Consider the following 20554-nt stretch of genomic DNA (forward strand, 5'->3'; position numbering starts at 1 on the left):
ATCTTATAAAGCAGGGAGACAAGAGATTTTTTTAAATTTTTATTTATTTTATTGTTTAAAGTATTACAAATCGTAGTACATATGTCTCCTTTATTTCCCCATTGACCTTCCCCCGACCTCCCCTACCCCTTGTTAGTTGGTGGAAAAAGAAATAATGTTGTAAATAATACTACTTTACAAACAAAAATAATAGAGAAACCAAAATAATGATGTCCCCTTATTGGCAGGAAAAATGAAGGGGAAGTGGAGAGGGGCTCAAGTGAGTTGAAATCAATTGATAGTGTCTATAATGGATAAATGGAGAAATAAGAATGGAAACATTATTTAGGGATGTGGAAGTAACCACTTATAAGGGGTAAAAGTGTTTGCCTCTGGGGACCTCAGTTGGGCTGGAGAGGCATTAGAGTCTGAATTTTAAGTCTCATGGCATTTGTTAGACTTAGGTTTAGTTGCAAGTGACAGAACACTCAAAATAACAGCAGTGCAAACAAGAAAGCTGGTGATTCTCCTCTAGTGTAAATTTATCCAGAAGGAAGCAGTCCAGGTCTGCTGTGGCAGCTCTGCTCCACGGTGTCCTCAGAGCCACCAAATTCATCCAGCTCACAGCTCCATAGGCCTAGCTGTGGTCCTGATCCTCACAGTCCAAGATGGTGCGCACCCATGTTCCAGGTAGCAGAATGGAGTGTCAAGGGACCAAGGAGAGGGAAAACTGGGCCTAGGCAGTGCCTCTTACAGAAAGGACCTGGAGGTTGTCCCATAACACTTTCTTCACACTTCATTGATCCAAACTTAGACACATGGTATACCTAGCTGCAAAGGAGCCTAGGAATTGTAGTCTGCACTACACTTTCATATACTATACATATGAAAATTCCAGTTACTATAGAAAAAGAGGAGAATATATGTTGTGGGACCATTTGCTATCCCAGCTACACTCACCTTGATATAAATAAGAATAAAAATCATGAGCATTTAATAACAAAGCTATGTTTTCATAAGAAAATGCTGGGAATAAAAATATCAAAAAAGTAGAATGGATTGATGAAAGGAGACAGGGATGGACAGATGAGAAACTATGTGTGATAAAGCAAATATGGTGGAATGATCATTGTAAATCTAGGTGGTGGCTATGTTCACTGTACAGTTTTTCAACTATTTATTTAAAATTTTTAATAATAAAATGTTGACAGAAAATAGGGTTAGGAAATATTTTTAAAAATCAATTATTTTTAAACTATTTTTTAAATCCTCCCTCACCCAAGGATATTTTTTCCATGGATTTTTAGAGAGAGTGGAAGGGAGGGAGGAAGGAAGGAGAGACAGAGAGACAGAGAGAAACATTAGTATGAGAGAGACACATCGATTGGCTGCCTCCTGCACACGCCCCAAATGGGGCCTGGGATTGAACCTGCAACCCAGGTACATGCCCCTGACCTGAAATCTGACCCTAATGGGCTGGCCATTGAGCAACACGGGCCAGGGCATTAAACTATTTTTAAAATTCACAGTATGTCTAACCTGAGAGCTTGGTTTCCCCCATCCGTCCACTCAAGTCTTCAAGTTTTACCCAGAACTTCTCTCATTCCTCACATTCTGACTTACTTTTCCTTACTCTTAGCTCCTCCTCCTTCACCATCAGTCATGTCCCTGACTCTCTGGCTCTGTCTGGGTCTATGCCTGGGTCTTGACACATGACTTTTGATGTCTCAGGTTTGAATTGCCCGCTTGGGCCTCTCCCCACGGGCTCTGCTCTGATCTGATTACGAGGAAGAGATAGTCCTGGCCTCACTGCCAGGCAGGCTCCCCTCCCCTTCCTCAGCTTGGGGAATTCAACATGACATTTTGTTCAACAACTTGAAAGCATATTTTTTCCTCCTTCCTTGCCTTCCACCTTCCCTTCCCTCGCTCCCTCCCTCTCTCCCTTCCTTCATTATTTTGTGCCATTTAGCAGATAGCAGCTAGACTACAGCTTATAGAATGATGAGGGAAGACAGTGCAGTTTCTAAGGTATATCCTCTCTAGAACACTCAGCAGAACCGAGAACATAGGACTCAATCTCATGTGGGTCATGGTTGAGGTTGTGGTCATTCATTCATTCATTCATTCAACAAATATTAAATGCCTACTATCAACCAGATACCATAATGGCTCATTGATTGATCCTAAGCACAATCATTGGGGAAGCAACTTAGTTTCCCAATGAAAGCTTAATGGGCCCTGCTGTTACACCATCCCTGGGGTCGCACCGCGGCTGACCTTTCAGAAGAGCCTGCCTGATCAGGAGTCCACTTGGTAATTCAGTAACTAAGCACCTTGGCCAGGGGCCAGAAGGACCTGCACTGGAAGCGGTTTTCCCTCGGTGACTGCTGCTGAGAGCGCAGGCCATTGTGTGGCACAGACCTTCCTCCTCCACCTGCCCTCCGTGCCACACAAGCGCCGCCCCGCTGGGCCTCGCAGGTGTGTTTCAGGCTTGGCAAAACCATAAGCGAGCAACCTGCACAGACTTCCTGCGTGTCTTTCTTCCCAGGTAAACACAACGCAGTTTCTTGCATAAACAGTCCCTTGGTTTATTCCATGCCAGTGATCCTGGTTTACGTCCTTCCTGCTCTCGGGGATGTGACTGGGTAACTTGTCACTGCCCAGGTGGTCTTTTATTCTGTCGAGAATTCCCCTGCTACCTTTTCCTTTAGATTTTGCCATTCAAAGCAGCAATTATGAATGTATGCCGTGTGTGGCCTTTGTGCCGGGGTTTCTGCCTAATATTTCCCAATGTCATTTCCATAGAATTTGTCAAGGAGTGGAGAGGAGAGAAGACAAGGATGAAAGGACAAAACGAAGCCAGTTAAGCTGGAAAGCAGAGGGTCTACCGCCTCCTTAGCTCCCGTTGCCTGTTGGGAACACAGCATCTTGACTTGTTCACACGGTCTTGACTTTCCAGGTTATAGTGGGAAAGGCTGAAAGGGCCTGAAAGGCCACTTAACATCTCTGCCCCCGAGGTCTGGCCGCCTCGTGCCTAAAAATGGGTCCTCATCAGATACATTGACTGTGATTAGGGGAGATCCATTGCCTGCGACCTCTTTGTAGTTGAAAAGGACTGAACTAATAATCGGCACAACTATTATTATTACGGTGCAATTTCCGCGGGCTTCTCCAAACGCATCCTTTTGGGAGCGCTGAGGGGGTAACCCCTCCCTGACCCCCCTGAGTAAGAGAGCCGGGAGGTGGCCCTTCTGTTAATGCCTTGGGTACGAACTGGCAGGACACCTGAGAAGGAGGCTCTCTAATGTGCGCAGGTGGCTTCTTGCCTCAGGTAACGCGCCTCATTGTCCCTTTGTGCCCTCACATTCAGCTCCCCTCGGGCAAAGCACTAAGTGACACTGTAGAAACGGCAGGAGGGCAAACGGGGACCCCAAACAAAGAAGGCAGTTTGGGAAGAGGAAAAAAAGAAAGAAAGAAAATCCCTTGAAACATCTTAAAAGCAGCCAAGCCTAAGCATGACCATACGAAAGAGACGTTCTCTTTGATTTCACCACGCGGAGTTGAATTTACTTTCTGGCTTTTAAAAAAAAAGAGATTCTGTGGCACAGATGAAGCTCCTCCGGAATGAAGACAATGGACATTTCCAATGAGCTTCAATTCCAGTGGGCATTCGGGGCTATGTTTTAATACCGGTTACATAACGCAAACAAGAAAAGTGACGGCGAAACAATGCGTTGAGTGGACCGGCGCCTCTCTGAGGAGCTCACAGGGATTCATAAACGCTTTCAATTCCCAGGCAAGTTCCTGGTCAGCTGTCTGGGCAGGCGGCAACCACTGCCCTCTGCGAGGCGGGGAGCTGCGGGCCCAGGGGCTGCCCCCCAGCTCCTGCAGTCTCGGCCTGAAGGTCCGGAAATGTGCAGGCCAGGCCAGGCCAGGCTGGTTCTTCTCAGCCTTGCACCCAAGCCCCAGGGGCCGCAGCATCACTGGCCAAACCTCGTGTCTTGGGGCCTCCTCGGCTGCTGGCCATACCTCGGGGAGGCCACGGGGCCTGGCAGGAGAAGGTGGTGGCCTTCGCTACCGGGGCCTGGACTTCTGGGCATGTGACCGTCCTGGATTTTGGAGCTCTGCCTTTGTTGCCACTTCTAACTTTGTGACTTCACCTTGCTGACTAACCCCTTGAAACCTTGGCTTCCTCAGTTGTTAAGCGTGGAGCCATAGCATGCTCTCTTCAAGGTGGGCGTGAGGACTGGGAAAGAGACGTAAAGCACGGAGCACTGTGTCTCCCATGGAGGGCTGTTCCCCGAAGGCTGCTCTCCCCGTTTTCATTTTATTAACAAGTGGGATTGGTGCGCTGCTGCTTTGCAAACATTAGACAAGCTTCTCTTTTAGAAATGCTTTCTTCTCTGACGAGTGTCCTTCATGTAATGTTTAAGCTGATTTGACCTGATGGGGGGGAAATGTGATTGCACCCCACCCCTAACACACATGCGTACATGAACACTAAATCAAGCCTTAAGGAACAGAGAAGTTCTATAAAGCAACGAGCACATTTTACTAGTCCACGTGGTTACGCCTTCATGGGGGTGCTGGTGAGCCCAGGTCCCTGCCCAATAGGAAAGTTTTCACGCTAAATCTCTGCCAACAACTGGCAGATCATCTTTCCGGGGAGCCCGCAACGAGTGCAGGCTCTGGAGTCAGACGTGGGCTGGGGCTCCCCAAACGCAGTGTTCTCACCCACACAACCGGGTTAAGGTCCTGCCTGGCTCACGGTTCAGTGCAGGAGTGGGAATCATGCCCGTGAAATGGGTGGCACTGCTCCTGGGCACCACCTGGTGAGTGGTCGCTGCAGTGGCGCATCATCATCGTCTAATGTTTGCAAAGCAGCAGCGCACCAATCCCACTTGTCAATAAAATGAAAACGGGGAGAGCAGCCTTTTGGGATCACCCTCTCCATGGGAGACACAGTGCTCCGTGCCTTACGTATCTTTCCCAGTCCTCACGCCCACCTTGAAGAGAGCATGTTATTGCTCCAAGCTTAGCAACTCAGGAAGCCAGGTTTTCAAGGGGTTAATTGGCAACGTGAAGTCACAAAGTTAGACGGTGAAAAAACTCTGCAAGCTCATTACAAGCCCAGGTTTACCTCTAGGCCTGAGTTACAGAGCTTTTAGCAACTAGTTTTGAGTGTACGCCATGGCCAGGCATTCACTCAGGAAGGAAGAAACATCTAGTCAGAGAGAAAAGGCAGACGCAGGGAAGTCCAGGCAGTGGTGTGCGGTGCCGGCGCTCAGGTGGGCGGAATTGTTACATTTCAGCACAGCTGCTGGAACTGCCACTCTGAAGCCAGGCTTGACTTGGACAGGGAGTGACTTAAAAAAACACCAGGAAGACAGAAATTTATGAAAATTGTATTTACTCAAGGCTGGAGAGAAGGTTTCTGTCTAGCCTGAAAGTAAAGTCATGCAAATTAAGAGGGGAAATGGTAAGGGGATACACTGAGCAGTGTTTCCCAAAGTGTAGCCCAGAGGACGCAAGTTTCATGAGATGCTTGGTGACAGGGTTCTGTGGTCAGACAAGTTTGGGAAACTGTACATGAACTCTGCCCCTTTTTTTGTTGATGTTAATCCTCAGCTGAGGATATTTTTCCAGTGACTTTTAGGGAGCATGGAAGACAGAGAGAATCATCGATGTGAGAGAAACACATCAATTGGTTGCCTCCTGCAGGAGCCCTGACCAGGGCTGGGCCAGGGAGGAACCTGCAACCAAGGTACTTGCCCTTGGCCAGAATCAAACCCGGGACCCTTTGGCCCACAGGCCGATGCTCTATCCACTGAGCCAAACCGGCTAGGGCAACTCTGCCTCTTGAGATAAACAGTGCACACCCACAGAGGAAGGCTCTCAGAAGTCCTGGAGGGAAGACGTCTCTTGTCGGTAGCTTCTGAATAGCAATTCGTCGTTTTTTGGCCACCAGATCTGAGATTTCTGTTTGAGAGACAATGGGCCGGCCCCAGCCAATGAATCACAGTATTTCTTCCATGGCCATCAGAGGACGTGCAGTCTGCTTTACCAGGGACCAGCATGGGGTGTGCATGTGACAATTCTTCTGGTCCCTGAGACGTGAGGGGATGGGGTCCTGAGGGCTTCTGGGAATAGAAAGAGAAACACTTGGAGAATGTGCTTCCCTGTTGACACCTCCCTGCTCTCTGCTTTTGCCTGAGGCTTCCTGAGAGAATGTGGGAGGTGGCACTGTGACTGCCATCTCGGCCCCAGGGGAGGACCCTGACAACTGAGACAGGAGTCCCAGCCCAGCGCTGGGAGCTGTGAGCGCCAGCGCCCCGGGGGCTGCCTCCCCCTGCGCCACAAGTCCTTACGGTGTGAGCCCCGCACCGCTGGAAGGGCCTGCAGCCACCGCAGCCAGCCTTTCCTTCTGTGGACGGTGGGGCTTTCCCCTCCGGGGACCCCCTCCGAGGGGGTGCGCTGGTTGTGTCAAGAGGCAGAGTTCACGCGCAGGGTCCGTCTTCAGAACAGCATCTCCATCCCTCGCGGGGTCCATACTTGATGGGCGGGAAGGGACCAGGAGAGAGAAGGGGGCAGGTGGGTCCCAGGCCCCACACCCTTACTGATGCGGCTTTTTGGGCCTTCGTTTTCTCATCTGGGAAGTGCGGGGCAGGCCTGTGTCACCTCTCCCTTCCTTTGCCCGCTGTGAGCCAGGACCTTGCCCAGGCCCAGAGACGGGTCCCCTCAGTAGCCTTCCATCTACTCTGTACCCAGTCTCTGCATTTCCCAGGTTTCAAATATATGTGCTCCTTAAACAAGGTGACAAGGACACCGGAAGTCTACTGACAGATCAACTGGTTACTGTGCTTGTTTATTTTCTAACTTGGCCTTTCCTGGTTCTCCCCACTGCCCTCCCTTGGAGGCGAGGGGGCTTTGGCCAGGGCCACCACCGGTCCTGACGGGCCGCCCGCACTGGGCCGTGGGGAAGGGAGGCGGCCTGGGCGCGGTAATGCGAGCCCCGCTCTGGCTGCCAGGTCGCCGGGTCAGCGCGCTCCCAGGGCGGTGTTCCCAGGGCGGTGTTCCCAGGCCCGAGTGAAAGTCCCACACTCAACTGGATAGCACCGGTGTCAGGTTCCCCGGGGCGCTGCGGGCGGGACGGGGGTGCCCTCCTGCGGGCGGCTCCCCGAGGAGCTGGGCCGTCCCTTCCCTTCGCGGAGGCCCCTGGACGTGAGAAGCAGGTGGTTATTTATTAGCTCTGCCTGAGCCGGCTCCAGAGGCTGCGGTTGCTTCCTGGTTTCCTGCAAACGGATCCTCTTCACCCCACAGCCACCCCTGCTTCCCACCCGCAGAGTCACCGCGGGGAGAGACGCGGGCGCGGAGCAGAGGGAAGCACACACCACGCAGAGAGATTTGCTCCCCTGATTGTTCTGTTATCCTTAACACCCAGCAGCAGCTTTTCCTGCGCTGCTTCTCAGGGGTGTGGAAACGGAGGCCCCAAAGCTTAGGAAACGTGTGGGAGGACACAGGCGAGACGTGGCAGCGGAGGTCCAGCTCAGGCCCGGCTGCTGTCAGAGCCCGCTGCCCGCTGCCCGCTGCCTTCCCGCCCGGCTTGGAGGACGGGCCACTCGTGTTGGTGAATTCCTCAAGAGCTTAGATTCGTTTTGTGTGCAGCTTCCCGAGTTAGAGAGGGGCTAAGAGATTTATAAAGATTCTCGGGTTTGGTTGCTCAGCAACGTGACAGTTTGGGTGGCACAAGCTCTGCAGATTCCATCCGCCTGGGAGGGAGGACGGAGGGAGGAGGCTACTGTGGTGGCATGGCCACAGTGTGGCCAGTCCAGGGCCTGGCCGCTCGAATCCGCCTCCGGCACCCAGCCCGCCTGGAGGGGGTCCTGAGACTGCTGCCTGGACACAGCAGCCTGGCCAGGCCTCCAGCAGGGGGTGAGCTCGTGACATCACCCGCTGAGGCCATCCATCTGGCACTTTCTCAAGAATGCTGGGACCGTCTCCAAGGTGCAGGGTAAAGACAAGGTGAGAGAGGAATCCCCTTCAGGAACCCTGCGTGGACAGCCACCTGTCAATCCAATCTGACCCAAGATGGGCACTGGCTTCTGCAGAAATTACCTTTTCAATATTAAAGGAAGAATCGGCAAGCATGTGTGGGCCTAAATGAATTTCCAATGGATCAGCAGAAAAGTCAAGAAAAAGTTGTGTTTCTTGTTCTAATCCCTTCACTTATTCCACCAAATGGTTGTCAGATGTTCAACCACACGGAGAGTCGAGGAAAGCCCACACCAGAGGCTAAACGTTGGCTGCAGTGAGGTGTCTTAAAAACAGCACCGTTACGTATGGTTCTGGAACCAGTTGAAAGCCCTGGAGAAGAGCCTATCCCTGTGCTTTACGAGGCCCACGGGGGAGGCGGGGGAAGGAAGGCTGTTCGTTGCTGGGGTGAAGGTCGGTATGAAAATCCCAGTTCTGTCAGGAAAGCGGAGTTACAGACGTTTCTCCTCGCCTCGGAGCAGCCCTGCTGTCCTTCTGGACTGGAGTTTGGAGTGTCTCCTCCCGAAGTACTACCTTCTTATAAGAGATGGAAGTAAGAATCTGGTTCCTTGTGTTCATCAAAGCGCTGTTTGCAAATACTAGTAGTTTGCCACTTATTTTCCAACCCTGGTCGCCTGGTAGTGGTTTCCTGGAGCACTGGGTGGAGAAGGCTTGGGAGGCCTTCTCTGGGCTCAGGGTGGGTCTGTCCAAGGCGCCTGCATTGGGGCCCGCAGGGCACAGCGGCAGCGCACAGGCCCGACACCCGCACCCTCTTCAGAGCCAAGCAGTGCTGACCAGCAAGGGTTCAGAGCTACCTGGCTTGCTTTCAAATCCTGCTGCATTCTTGTGACTTCTGTAGGTCTTATAGAGTGGGGCTCAAATTTACACACACGATTCCAGATTTAAAAAAAAAAAAATACAGCCCATTTATTTTCTAAAAGGATCTGATCGTCCTTGCAAGCCCTCGCCTTGCTAGAAGGATGGGTTTCAGGGAAAGGGAGGGAGGTGGTGGGAACTACCAACTGACATTTTTTTTTTTTTTTTTTTGTATTTCAGTTTCTTCTAATTTAAAGTCTCTTTGGGTGTGGGTAGGTAATTGGCCTTTCATATGTCCGCTTTCGCTCCTTGCTCTTCTTCAGAGGGAACCTGGGTGCGTGGGAACGCAGGGAGCGGTGATTGTGACCTGTGGCTGAGGGGAGGCGCCTCAGCGTGGGAGCCGCCTGCATTCTGGGGGCTGCCATCTGCCTGGCTGTATGGTCGGCCCCTGAGCTCCTTGCGCTGCTGTCCTGGAGTTCTGCGGTCCAGGGGTGGCCTGTGGTTTGTTCTCTGCTTGGTGAGACCCCACATCCTCCTAGACTGGGCCTCTCCCCCAGGCTCAGTGAGCCCCAGGCCCCTCTGGACTTCAGCCTCCTCTTCCATCGAGCCCCTGGCTAGCATGCCGGCTTGCAGTCTCTGAGGCGGTGTCACTCTGTCAATTAGGGGTTGGGAGCGTCACGTTACAACACACAACTTCAACTCATACTGCCTGGAGCACTGGGAAAATGTATTACCTAACGCAATGAGAAGCCCAAAGGTAAGCTGGATTCCAGGTACAACGTGTTCAACAAGTAAAATAGGCTCTTTCTTTCCATCCATTCTATGGCAAAGCTGCTTCACGGCTCAGACCCTGTCACACAGCTGTCAGGGCTGTCGGTGAAGTCAGCGTGGCTTCCTTTGTTGCTGATGACTAAGAGATTACCTAACTAACACTCTCGTCCTGCAAAGATGGCGGTGAGTTGCAGCCCTTCATTCTGGTTGGCTCTCTTCCTCTGGTCGGGACAGGCCTCTCCTTGCCCCTCGTGTTTCCTTCCCCGGGGCTGGGATCGGCGGGGTGGGGGGGTGGGGGTGGGGCACTCTCCTTACCCTGGTGAGGAGAATCTGCTCTCAGTCCACTGGACTGGCTCCTGCTCTTGAAACCATAGTCATTGGTTTATAGTTCCACAACACTACCACGCCTCATTTGTAAACTGAGGATCAAAAGGCATCTGATTCACTGGATTGTTTAAGGATAAAAAGAGATAATTTATGTAAAGTTACTTAGCATAGCACCTCACACATAGCAGTGCTCAATAAATGGTAGCTTTTTTCAGTTCTTATAGGCAATGCTCATTTTTCCTTTAGCAGAAGTAAACATTAACATTCTGAAATGATGTTCACAAAGATGATGTTGTCCAAACTGGAATCAAATTGTCTCATTTGAAATGATAATTTATTAGTAAATGTATATGAATTACATTTCATGATTCTCCTAATTTTTGAAGGGCATGTAATTGGAGATGTGTGAGAAAATGAAGTTGTATCTGCGTAGGTCATTGCTATATCCCCAGCAAGCAGAAACAATAGCTGGCACATAATTAGGGCTCAACTTACTGTAAGGGATCTTCTGGAGTAGAATCAATCTTGAAACCGTAGAGAATGCTTAGAGAAAAAAAGGTCAGTTCCAGAGCCCCCTTCCAAGGGGTTGGGGGTCATTGCAAAATGAGTTTTAGGAAATACATCTTCAGTGGTTCCCACCCTCCCACTGGACCAAGGGGAGAGCCCAATTCAGGCTGGCACTCGGTAGCACCCTCCTTTGAAGAGAGAGAACTTTGTCATGGGCTGTCTGCTCGGTCTCTCTGCTTATGAAACAAAGCACCTTTGGTCCGCGTGGCACAGGTGGCAATGTTGAGCCCCATCACTCCCACCAGGTCTTAATTCGCATCCCTGCTTCGAGGTTGAGTGCAGATGGTTATGTGCAATACAGGCAGATAGAGCTCCATCTCTCCTTCTCTGTCCCCTTCTCTCTTTTGTCCTCTAGTCTTCTGGAAGTATTTAGAAACCTAGACCTTTCAGATGAGGGAGAACATTTTTGGTTATGAAATGCTCTAATTAGGTGCTGTCTAATATGGCAGTCACTAGCCACCCGTATCTATTTAAATTTGATGAGTTACAATGAATTGTGCAGTTCCTCAGTGGCACTCGCTACATTTCGGGTGCTCAGTAGCCACATGTGGCCCCTGGCTATCACGTTGGACAGTGCAGGTGACAGAACATTTCCGTCATCATGGAGCATTCGATGGTGACGGAAGCACTCCTCTAGATCTGTGGTATTTCGAGTGTGATCGAGGGCTGTGGGCATCAGAGTCAGTGGAAAGCTAACTGAGTTTCTCCAGCCCAGATCTACTGGATCAGAATCTGTTTTAAGAAGATGCTCAGGTACACTTGCCTGTTAAACTTTGCGAAGCCTTGCTCTAGTTCACCTGCCTACCACCTGCTAAAGACTTAACATTTAGGCTTTGAAAAGTGCTAAATTTTTACCTCTTCATGAGCTCATCTCATAGGAAAATAGTGCTTATTTTTTCACTGTGACAAGTTTTTCATTTTGCCCTTTAAGAAGTTCTATTTTTATTCTAAGTTCACCTGTTCTAGTAAAGTCTGTAGGTTAATTTCTTGGTTTTGACACACAATATGCATCATAGTGATGTAAGACATTAATTTAGAAGAAGCTGGGTGAAGGATCTTCAGAAGGTCTCTGTACTATCTTTGTCACTTTTCTATACATCTAAAATGATTCTAAAATAAAAATGTTTATTAAAATAAAAAAAGTATTTTTATAGCAATTTTCATAGCTTCAAATTTAATCTCATCCAAGCTCCACTTTTGGGGACTGTTTCGAAAGTCTCCCCGGGAGAACTTACCAGGGTATCTAAGGGTGAAGTTTTCTGGGGTGCTGATTCGATGTGGATGGTCCCAGGCCATGGGGTTCCAAGGTATCCAGGCATTGCCAGAGGAGCCAAGGATGGCTCCAGGGTTACTTGACTGGCAATTTAAATATATTCACAGGGTCTTCTGTTGACAAATTAATAATCAATATTGATGTACATGCACACTTTTGTTATGTGGATAAGAGTTTTTAAAGAGACCTGCTAAGAACCGACACATTTTTTGTACACTTTGTTTTTGTTGAAGTTCTGAATCAGTTAATCATCAACTTACCAAGAGCCATTCTTTTTTTAAAAAAATATATTTTTATTGATTTCAGAGAGGAAAGGAGAGGGAGTTAGAGATAGAAACATCAATGTTGAGAGAGAATCATTGATTGGCTGCCTCCTGCATGCTCCACACTGGGGATCGAGCCTACAACCTAGGCATGTGCCCTTGACTGGAATCAAACCTGGGACCCTTCAGTCCGCAGTCCAACACTCTATTCACTGAGCCAAACTGGCTTGGGCCCAACAGGAATTCTTGACGTTTAGAAACCTGCACACAATCACAACCTAGGCAAAAATGTATAGCAAAATGAGGAAACCTACTTTGACCTCTCAAATTAGGTCTTGTATCATCCCTGGAATTAAAGGGTCTTGTGATGGTGGCAAGAAAAGCTCAGGATCAACATTGCATGTTTTCCTAGGGCCTCAATTTTACTCAACAATTGAGCGGAAAAGCTAAAATAAGTTAACTGATTATTACAGAAAATACTATTTTTCAACTGAAATAGCATGACTATTTTATGTCATAGAAGAGAAAACCTGCATGAGTTTTTAAGATGAAACACAAAGTGACAAAGAAATACTATCCCCGGATTCCTGTTTGCTCTCCCCTGCGGTCCAGGTACCCTTGGTGGGAAGTACTTTTGGAGGAAAGATTTGAGTAGCACATCCTGTGGTGAACTGTTTTGATTGGGTCTATTTTTTCACTTCAAGATTTCCAAATCAAAGAATTGAGCTCCTCATAGACAAATCCCTCTTGTTGAACTTGTCTTTGGTAGTGGGGGCAAGACCAGGCACTTGTGGGAAAGAGCGAGGCAGCAGGTGAGAAGAAGGACCCTGGTGCCCCTGGGGAGCCATGACCTCCAATATGGCAGGAACATAAATTTCAAAGGATTGGGGGGAAGTATGGCAAGAGCTGGAGATAGGGGGGAAAGCATGAAGGGGCCAGAATGTCATAACAACATTATCCTAAATATCATCTGGGCCTCTCTGCCCCTCAGAGCTTAAGATTAATGAATCCCAAACCTTTCCCACAACACGAAATCATCCCTAGCCTCCTCAAATGTATTCCTTGTGGTTCTTCCAGTCTTTTTCTCTGAGTTTTCTATTTTCTTGGTTCTTCCTTGGGCCAGTTTCTATGAAAAAATTCTCTGGAGCCAAACATGCCATGGATTATTTACTATTAAACATATAAGGGAATGATAATGCCCATTGCGCAACTTCTACTGCCATATTGCTGGCTCTTTTGTTCATACTGTGCCCCAACTCTCCCCAAGCATGTGACTCTTATGTGTGGACCGACCTACCACTCAACCATTTGTGGGAGGTGTGTATAATTTTCTTCACCACCTCTCACCTCATTCTATTGGCTTCTAATAAAGTAAGTGGGGGTAACCAGCTGTCACAGTTTATGTGGGTCTTTCCTGGTTGTAGCACTGAAAACCCCATGTCTTGGGGTATCTCAGACCAACCAGGAGGGTTTCTAGCCCTATAAGTAAACCTCCTCCACCAGCTAGTCTGATACACATCCTCTGGGAATCCTAGAAAATTACATTTTCCCCATCACTCTACAAAGAGGTGTGGATGTTTTCTGAAAACTATGAGAAATGGTTAAAAGATTTTGAAATATCTAAAACATGATGACAATTAATTTTAGAAAGATCTCTGCAAATAAAAACCATAATGAAATACCACTTCACTAGGAGGAATGGCTATAATAAAAAAGACAGCTAATTATAAGGGTTGGCAAGAATGTGGAGAAATTGGAACCCTTGTACACTGCTGGTGGGAATGTAAGATGGAGCAGCTACTGTAGAAAACAGCCTGGTAGCTCCTCAATGATCAAACATGGAATACTCTACGATCCAGCAATCCCACTCCCAATGTACATACTCAAAAGAATTGAAAACAGGTGTTCAAAAGAAAAACTGTTACATTAATGTTCATAGCAGCACTATTCACAATAACCAAAAGATGGAAACAACCCTAGTGTCCATCAACAGATAAATGTTTATGACAAAATGTGTTACATCCATACAATGGAATATTATCTAAGAATAAAAATAAATAAATCTATGCTATAGTAATGACCCATGCTACAATGTGAATGAACCATGAAAACATGTTAAGTGAAAGAAGTTAGTGACAACAGACCGTGTATTATATTATCCCATTGATATGAAACATACAAAATAGGCAAATCTATAGACCCTGAAACTATATTAATGGCTGCCTAGGGCTGGGGGAGAACGGAGGATTTGCAGGTGGAGTGACAACTAAGGGGCAACATTTAGAACATTTTTGGTGTAATGAAAATGTTCTAAACTTGATTGTGGCAATAGTTGCAGACTCTGTAAATATACTTAAAGCCATTAAATTATACACTTTAAATGGGTACGTTTTATGGTATGTGAATTATATCTCAGTAAAGCTGTTAGAACAAACAAAAATCCCTAACAATATATGAAGAATGAATTGCATAGAGATAAGATTGGAGGGAGGAACTCTAATTACAAGGCTTTGGCAAAACATCTATGAGCATGGAGAGAAGAAAGCTAGTTTGAGGGCTACTAAGAAAATATTTTCCACAGAATCGGTGACTGGTTGGCATCTGAAGTTGGGGAGATGAAGGAGGTTTTGCCACCTGGGCAGCTTATGATGCCATTTTCCAAGATGGGGCAATTCAGGAGTGGGGGGCGGGAGGAGGCTTGGAAAGTGAAAATGTTGAGTCCAGTCTGAACTGGTCAACTTGGAACATGGTTAAGTTCAGGAGCCTGCAGGACATCCAAGTGATATACCAGCTTTGCCATTGTTTATAGAAATCTAGCAAAGGGGAGACATTCCAGGTTGGATAAATTTGGGACAGGTGATATTGTCTAGAGCTACACTGTCCAGAAAGGTAGCAGTTAGTCACATGTGACCATTTAAATTTAAATTATTTAAATATAAAATTCAGAGAATTAGTTGCACTGTCCACATTGTGAGTCTTAAATAGCCGTGAGTGGCTGGTGGACAGCACAGACGTAGAACATTTCTTTCGTTGCAGAGATTTGTCTTGGACAGCACTGATCAAGAGGTTCTTAGCCACTGGAAAGAGAATAGAACGGAGAAGAAACGCTTTGGGAATTTCAACCTCTTCGAGGTGAGCAGAACAAGAGGAGCCTGAAGCCTTAGGAGCAGACAGAAAAGTGAGGAAACCAGGAGTCTCAGAAATCAATGGAGGAAAGAGTTGCAAAAGATAGTAAGGAGACAAAAATGCCACAGATACAACAAGTGAGACAAGAATCGAAAAGCATCTATTGAACTTAGTGATTAGATCAACTGAGGTCTTGCAAAGAGTGGAGTGATGGGGCCAGACTCCAGGTCACAGTGAGTTCAAAAGTGATTAGCTAATGAGTGTAGACAATCTTTTCAAGAAATTTAACTCAATAAATAAACGCGAGAGGAACATTGAGCCTTACACATACTGCATACTAAACACTTGATCTGAAGAGCGCCAGGCCAGGGAGCCTCTGAGCTCACGTGCGTCCTGTGGACCAGAGGCCTTACTGGACACAGCTTGAGAACCTCGCGTGGCAGGACTGCCGTATGTGGCCCCGCAGAACGTTCACGTGTGGGTCTGGTTCACTGGAAGATCTTTTTTCCCCTCTCATTTTTTGGCAGCAATAAAATGCAAAGAATGCAGCTGACTTTTTTTTTACTTGAAAAGGCATACCTCACTAGTGAGAAGATGAAAATATATTTTTGCTTATTTCCCCCTTATATTGAGGAAATCACTTTAGTGTCTCATTTCACATTTAAAAAGAAATACATTCTCATGCAAAGGGATTTAGAAAACTCATATAAGCAAAAAAGAAGAAATTAAAACTACTCATGTTATCTGTTTGCAGGTTTTAGCTCAGGAAAAAGAAACCTGGCTTAAACAGCACAGGCCAGCATTTCCTGATGTAACAGGGAGTCCACGGACCGAAGGTGAGAGCGGTGGGGTGGGGTGCGTGTGTGTGTGAGGAGGGGGGGGGCGGGGTGGGGGAGGGAAGGGAAGGGGTGAGGTGAGGGGAAGCGGGTGGTGTTCAGGGTTGGTTTATTCAGTGGCTCATTGATTTCATTAAAAACCCAGGTTCTTGCCCAGCTGGCATGGCCCAGTGGTTGAATGTGAGCCTATGAACCAGGAGGTCACAGTTCGATTCCTACTCAAGGCACATGCCCAGGTTGCAGGCTTGAACCCCAGTGTGGGGGGTGCAGCAGGCAACGAATCAATAACTCTCTCTCATCGTTGATGTTTCTATCTCTCTCTTTTTCCGTTCCTCTCTGAAATCAATGAAACATTTTTTTTTTCCAAAAGTTTCTTTTTTCTCTCTCTGATCCACTATCTTTAATGTGGTTTTATTCACGAGTCTTCTGGCAAGATGGTGGCAACAGCAGCTCAAGATGTCACATTCAGACATGACTATGTTGAAAGGAAGGAGACAGACTTTCTCATCACTTTTTCAAGTGAGAAAATTCTTATAAAAGCCTCCTATGGGACTCCTCCTCACATCCTGTTGGTCAGACTGGGACAAGCCCACTCCTTCACCAGGACTTGCCCAGGGGATGGCACTCCTTTCTGAGCCTCTGGAGCCAGGGGGTGGTCAGTTGCCCCTGAGCCCCACAAATAAATAGGCCTTGAGAAGATATTTAAGCAAAAGAAGCAAGCTACTCTAAAGGAAAATAAGGGAAATAAATGCTGGAGAATTCTTCAACAGTATTCATAGTTAAGAACCTGTAGATATAACCTTTGTTAACATTTGGTAAATGTCCCTTCTTTTCATGCATGTAATAATATTGTTTATTCTGTCGTAATGTGTTTTTTTCCCTTCAGTGATACATAATGAATATCCTTTTATGTCATAAAGAATTCTCTATAACATCATTTTAATGACTGTAGAGATCCCATTTTTTATGGATATGAGATAATTTATTTGACAAAGAGAAATTAATAACATTTTCAAGTGTGATGTGTAAATTTTAATTTCAATATGCTTTATGCTAAAATGGTACTACAAAATAAGGTCTTGCTTTATTTGAAGGTAAGTAATAAATGAGGAAGGAAACTTGCATTGACATTTATTTTAATTAATAAGGTTTTAAATTAAAACATGCCCATCTCTTTGCTCTCTAACAAAAACTTCTAGAGTAACATTCATCATACATCTAATGAGTCCTTGGAATGTGAATTACTGGATTTCTATCTAATAATGTAGTAAAGATACAAGTAAAGCATCATTTCTTTTGGGCTTGGGCCCTCATATACAAGCTCTGTGACTAGGCATCACTTATTTTGCACTTCCTATGAGAACATCATCAGAACCATGGATAAAAATACTTTATTTGCAAGACAAAGTATCTCATCTTCCTTAGAATAATTTACTTTTTAGAGAAATTATTTCTACCATGTGAACTACTTGAAAAATCGTGAGGAAACTTGTGCTTTCACAGGTGAAATGAAATTAATAGTGAAGCATTGATTATTCAAACTAAGTGTGTACTTCTCTCTACTTTCAGAATATTTGGGGGGGAGATAATATTAGAGCCCCAATTTTGTTGAAATAATTGCCCTAATTCTCCACTTGATGTGTCTGCAAAGATATCAGTGAGAAGATATAAGATAAATCAAGTATTCTTCTGTTCTTTACATCCTGAATTATGATAAATATATAGCTTTTCTCTAAGACTTATATTTAGTGAGATATCCCATTTTCTAAAAGTCTTGCCAGCTAGTTACGTCTCTTGAACTTGGTGAGATGAGGATAGCAACATACCTCCCTTGCTGGTCCTCTTAACTCTACGCCAAATCTTCATTTGAGGTAAATTTTCTACCTGCAGCCTGTTTGCTATGCAGAATTTCACTGCTAGCTTACCTATTGACGGTTAAGTATATGGCCCACCCTTGATTATTCAGAAACCTAAACTCTAGCGTTGCTTTTAAAACAATGTTTGGTTCGTTTATGTTTAGTTAGCACTTCCAGCTCAGGAAGAACAAGGCATGTTTTGTTCTATGGAGATGGAAAGGACCAACCCCCAAAAATCTTACTTATCATCGCTGGTCTATTGTGTAAAAATCACCCGAAGAAATAGTAATGCAGTCAGTGAGCATTACTACATTTCAGTGATGGTTACATTTGACGCTCACCAAAAAAGAAAATATGCAAATTCACCTCTCTCTCTCTCTCTCTCTTCATCATTTCCTTCCCCAGCAAAAACATTGTAAATTGTTGAAAGTCTTCTGGTGACTTGTCATATTTGGCACCAGTTTAATTGGCTTTGGCAAGTGGGTTTGAGTGACTCATAAGAGAATACTTTTATTCTCTTTACTAACAGATGCCTGTGCTCAAAGCAATGACAACAATGTCACGTGGCTATCAAATGGCAAGAACCTGCTGCTGGTGGTCCAATAAAAACACACTGGTATGAAAAGAGCGTCATAAGAAGATAAGACTTAAAATACACTCTTATAAAGGTTTAGTTACAGAAGATCTGATCTTTTGTGACTTATTTAAATGCCATCCATATGTTGAAACTGGGAATCTGCATGCGGCCTCACTAAAACCACTGAAATTTTGAATCCAGTGTGTTTATAATCATATTTAACTTGAACCAGTGTTCTCATTTTTTATTTATTTTTTGTTCAGGGGAAGTATCTTTAGCACCACAAGAAAATTCAGGTGATATCTTACATTATTTTCCCTCTAAAAAATATCTTTTTGGGAACTAATGTGTTATGTTTGTGGGTCCTCAAAATTATTATCATTTCCCCATGCATCCTCTGATTTGATGACCATTACAACTACACTAGGTACTCTCCTTTGAAACACGACGATACCGATACTACAAATATCTGAGTGCCGGCTTGTCTGCCACGAACTCTGCTAAGTACTGGGGAAACAGCTCTGAACAAATGGCCTCAAGGAACTTCCAGTCCAGGGGGCAGAGAAGCAAGAAAACACTGCTTATCAAGAGCCACGATAGGAAGAATCCCATATGCCATGCTAATGCCAAAGAGACAGATTCACTGAGGTGAGGAATTCCAGCCTCCTCACTATTCCAGACCCAGAGAGAATCTGGGTCTTTGCCTGTTTTGCTTTGCCTCCTGCCCAGTGTTCGAGGGAAATTCTGTCTTTGCCAGACCTGAGTAGGGATTGTTGTGCTTCTGAATCAAGAGAATGGTGATAGAGAGACTGAAAAGGTGTATGGAGAAAGGGGACAGTTATTTTTTCCTGGATTAATTCCTTGATTTTCCCATTATAAAGAGAATCCTCATGGTAGGCAAAGTAAAAAAGACACTTACAAAAGAAGTTGAGAGTCTATGCCATTGCACATAAACTCAGATAAGCAGATTGGAGAGGCCAAGTTACCTCCAATCAAAAGGCATGTACATGACCAATTCCCTCTAACCTGGAGTTTAAGCTCAGGCCCCCAATCCCAGAGACGGAAGGGGGTCTTTTTCTCTCCATCTAAGTTCTTGCTGTGGCCCAGACAGGCAATCACAGTAAACAATGGTACTTATCCTAGAGTTTGGGAACATTCGGTTCTATCTAACACCATATTGGCATCAGCATAATGTCAATAAACTCTCCAAACAGATGTACAGATTCTATACAATCCCCTTTAAAGTCCTAGTTGGTTTCTTTGTATAAATTAAAAAGCTGATCTTAAAATTCATATGAAAATAAATTCCATTTATATGAAATGTCCAGAATAGGAAAATCTATAGAGACAAAAGGAGATTAGTGCTTTACCCGGGGCTGGGAAAAATTGGGGAGTTGGCAGGTGATAACTAAAAGGTAACATTTTTTTAAGATGATGAATATGTTCTAAAATCAGTTGTGGCTATGGGTGCACAACTCTGAGAACATAATAAAATTTGTTGAATTGTATACTTTAGGAGGGTAAACTGTATGGTATGTGGGTTATATTTTAATAAACCTTTAATATTATATTGTTTTTATGTTTTACTTAGATGAATATTCAATTAAATTCAGTAAATACTTTTTAATGACTTTGGAAAAAAAAGAGAATGAATGATATCCTCAAGAAAGATTGCATCCAACTTATTCAACTTACTTCCCCACCAACTGAGTATGAGGACATGAGCTCTCTTTTCAGTTGGCAGGCACTAAAATGGACATAAAGATTTTATGGCTGGCAGCAGTTCCAAGGAGTTGGAGATGATGCTATATTGATAGTTAAAATATTTTGAATAACCCTCCTACCTGTTATCCTGGACTACCTTGAGAACCATCAAATTTTTCCCATTTTTGCAAAATTGAAAGTAATTTGATTGAATTCCTTTAATTATTAGTTGGAGCGAGTATGATTTCTTTCTTAAGCATTGAAATTTTCTTTTATACATCATAATCAAAATGCAAAAGATAAAGACAAAGAGAGGATCTTAAGAGCAGCAATAGAAAAGCAGTTGGTTACCTACAAGGGAGCTCCCATAAGACTCTCAGTTGATATCTCAACAGAAACTTTTCAGTCAAGAAGAGATTGGAATGAAG

At 45.5% G+C, this 20554-nt stretch overlaps 1 long non-coding RNA gene across 1 annotated transcript; it reads left to right on the forward strand.

Annotated features, from left to right (window-relative positions):
* The first annotated feature begins 7780 nt into the window (after positions 1-7780).
* Positions 7781-18467, forward strand: LOC129151781 (uncharacterized). Its single transcript, XR_008558416.1, has 3 exons — positions 7781-8001; positions 15908-15989; positions 18375-18467. It is a non-coding gene; the product is annotated as an uncharacterized LOC129151781 (long non-coding RNA).
* The last annotated feature ends 2087 nt before the right edge of the window (positions 18468-20554 follow it).

Source organism: Eptesicus fuscus, chromosome 15 (genome assembly GCF_027574615.1).
Source record: "Eptesicus fuscus isolate TK198812 chromosome 15, DD_ASM_mEF_20220401, whole genome shotgun sequence".
Taxonomy (NCBI): domain Eukaryota; kingdom Metazoa; phylum Chordata; class Mammalia; order Chiroptera; family Vespertilionidae; genus Eptesicus; species Eptesicus fuscus.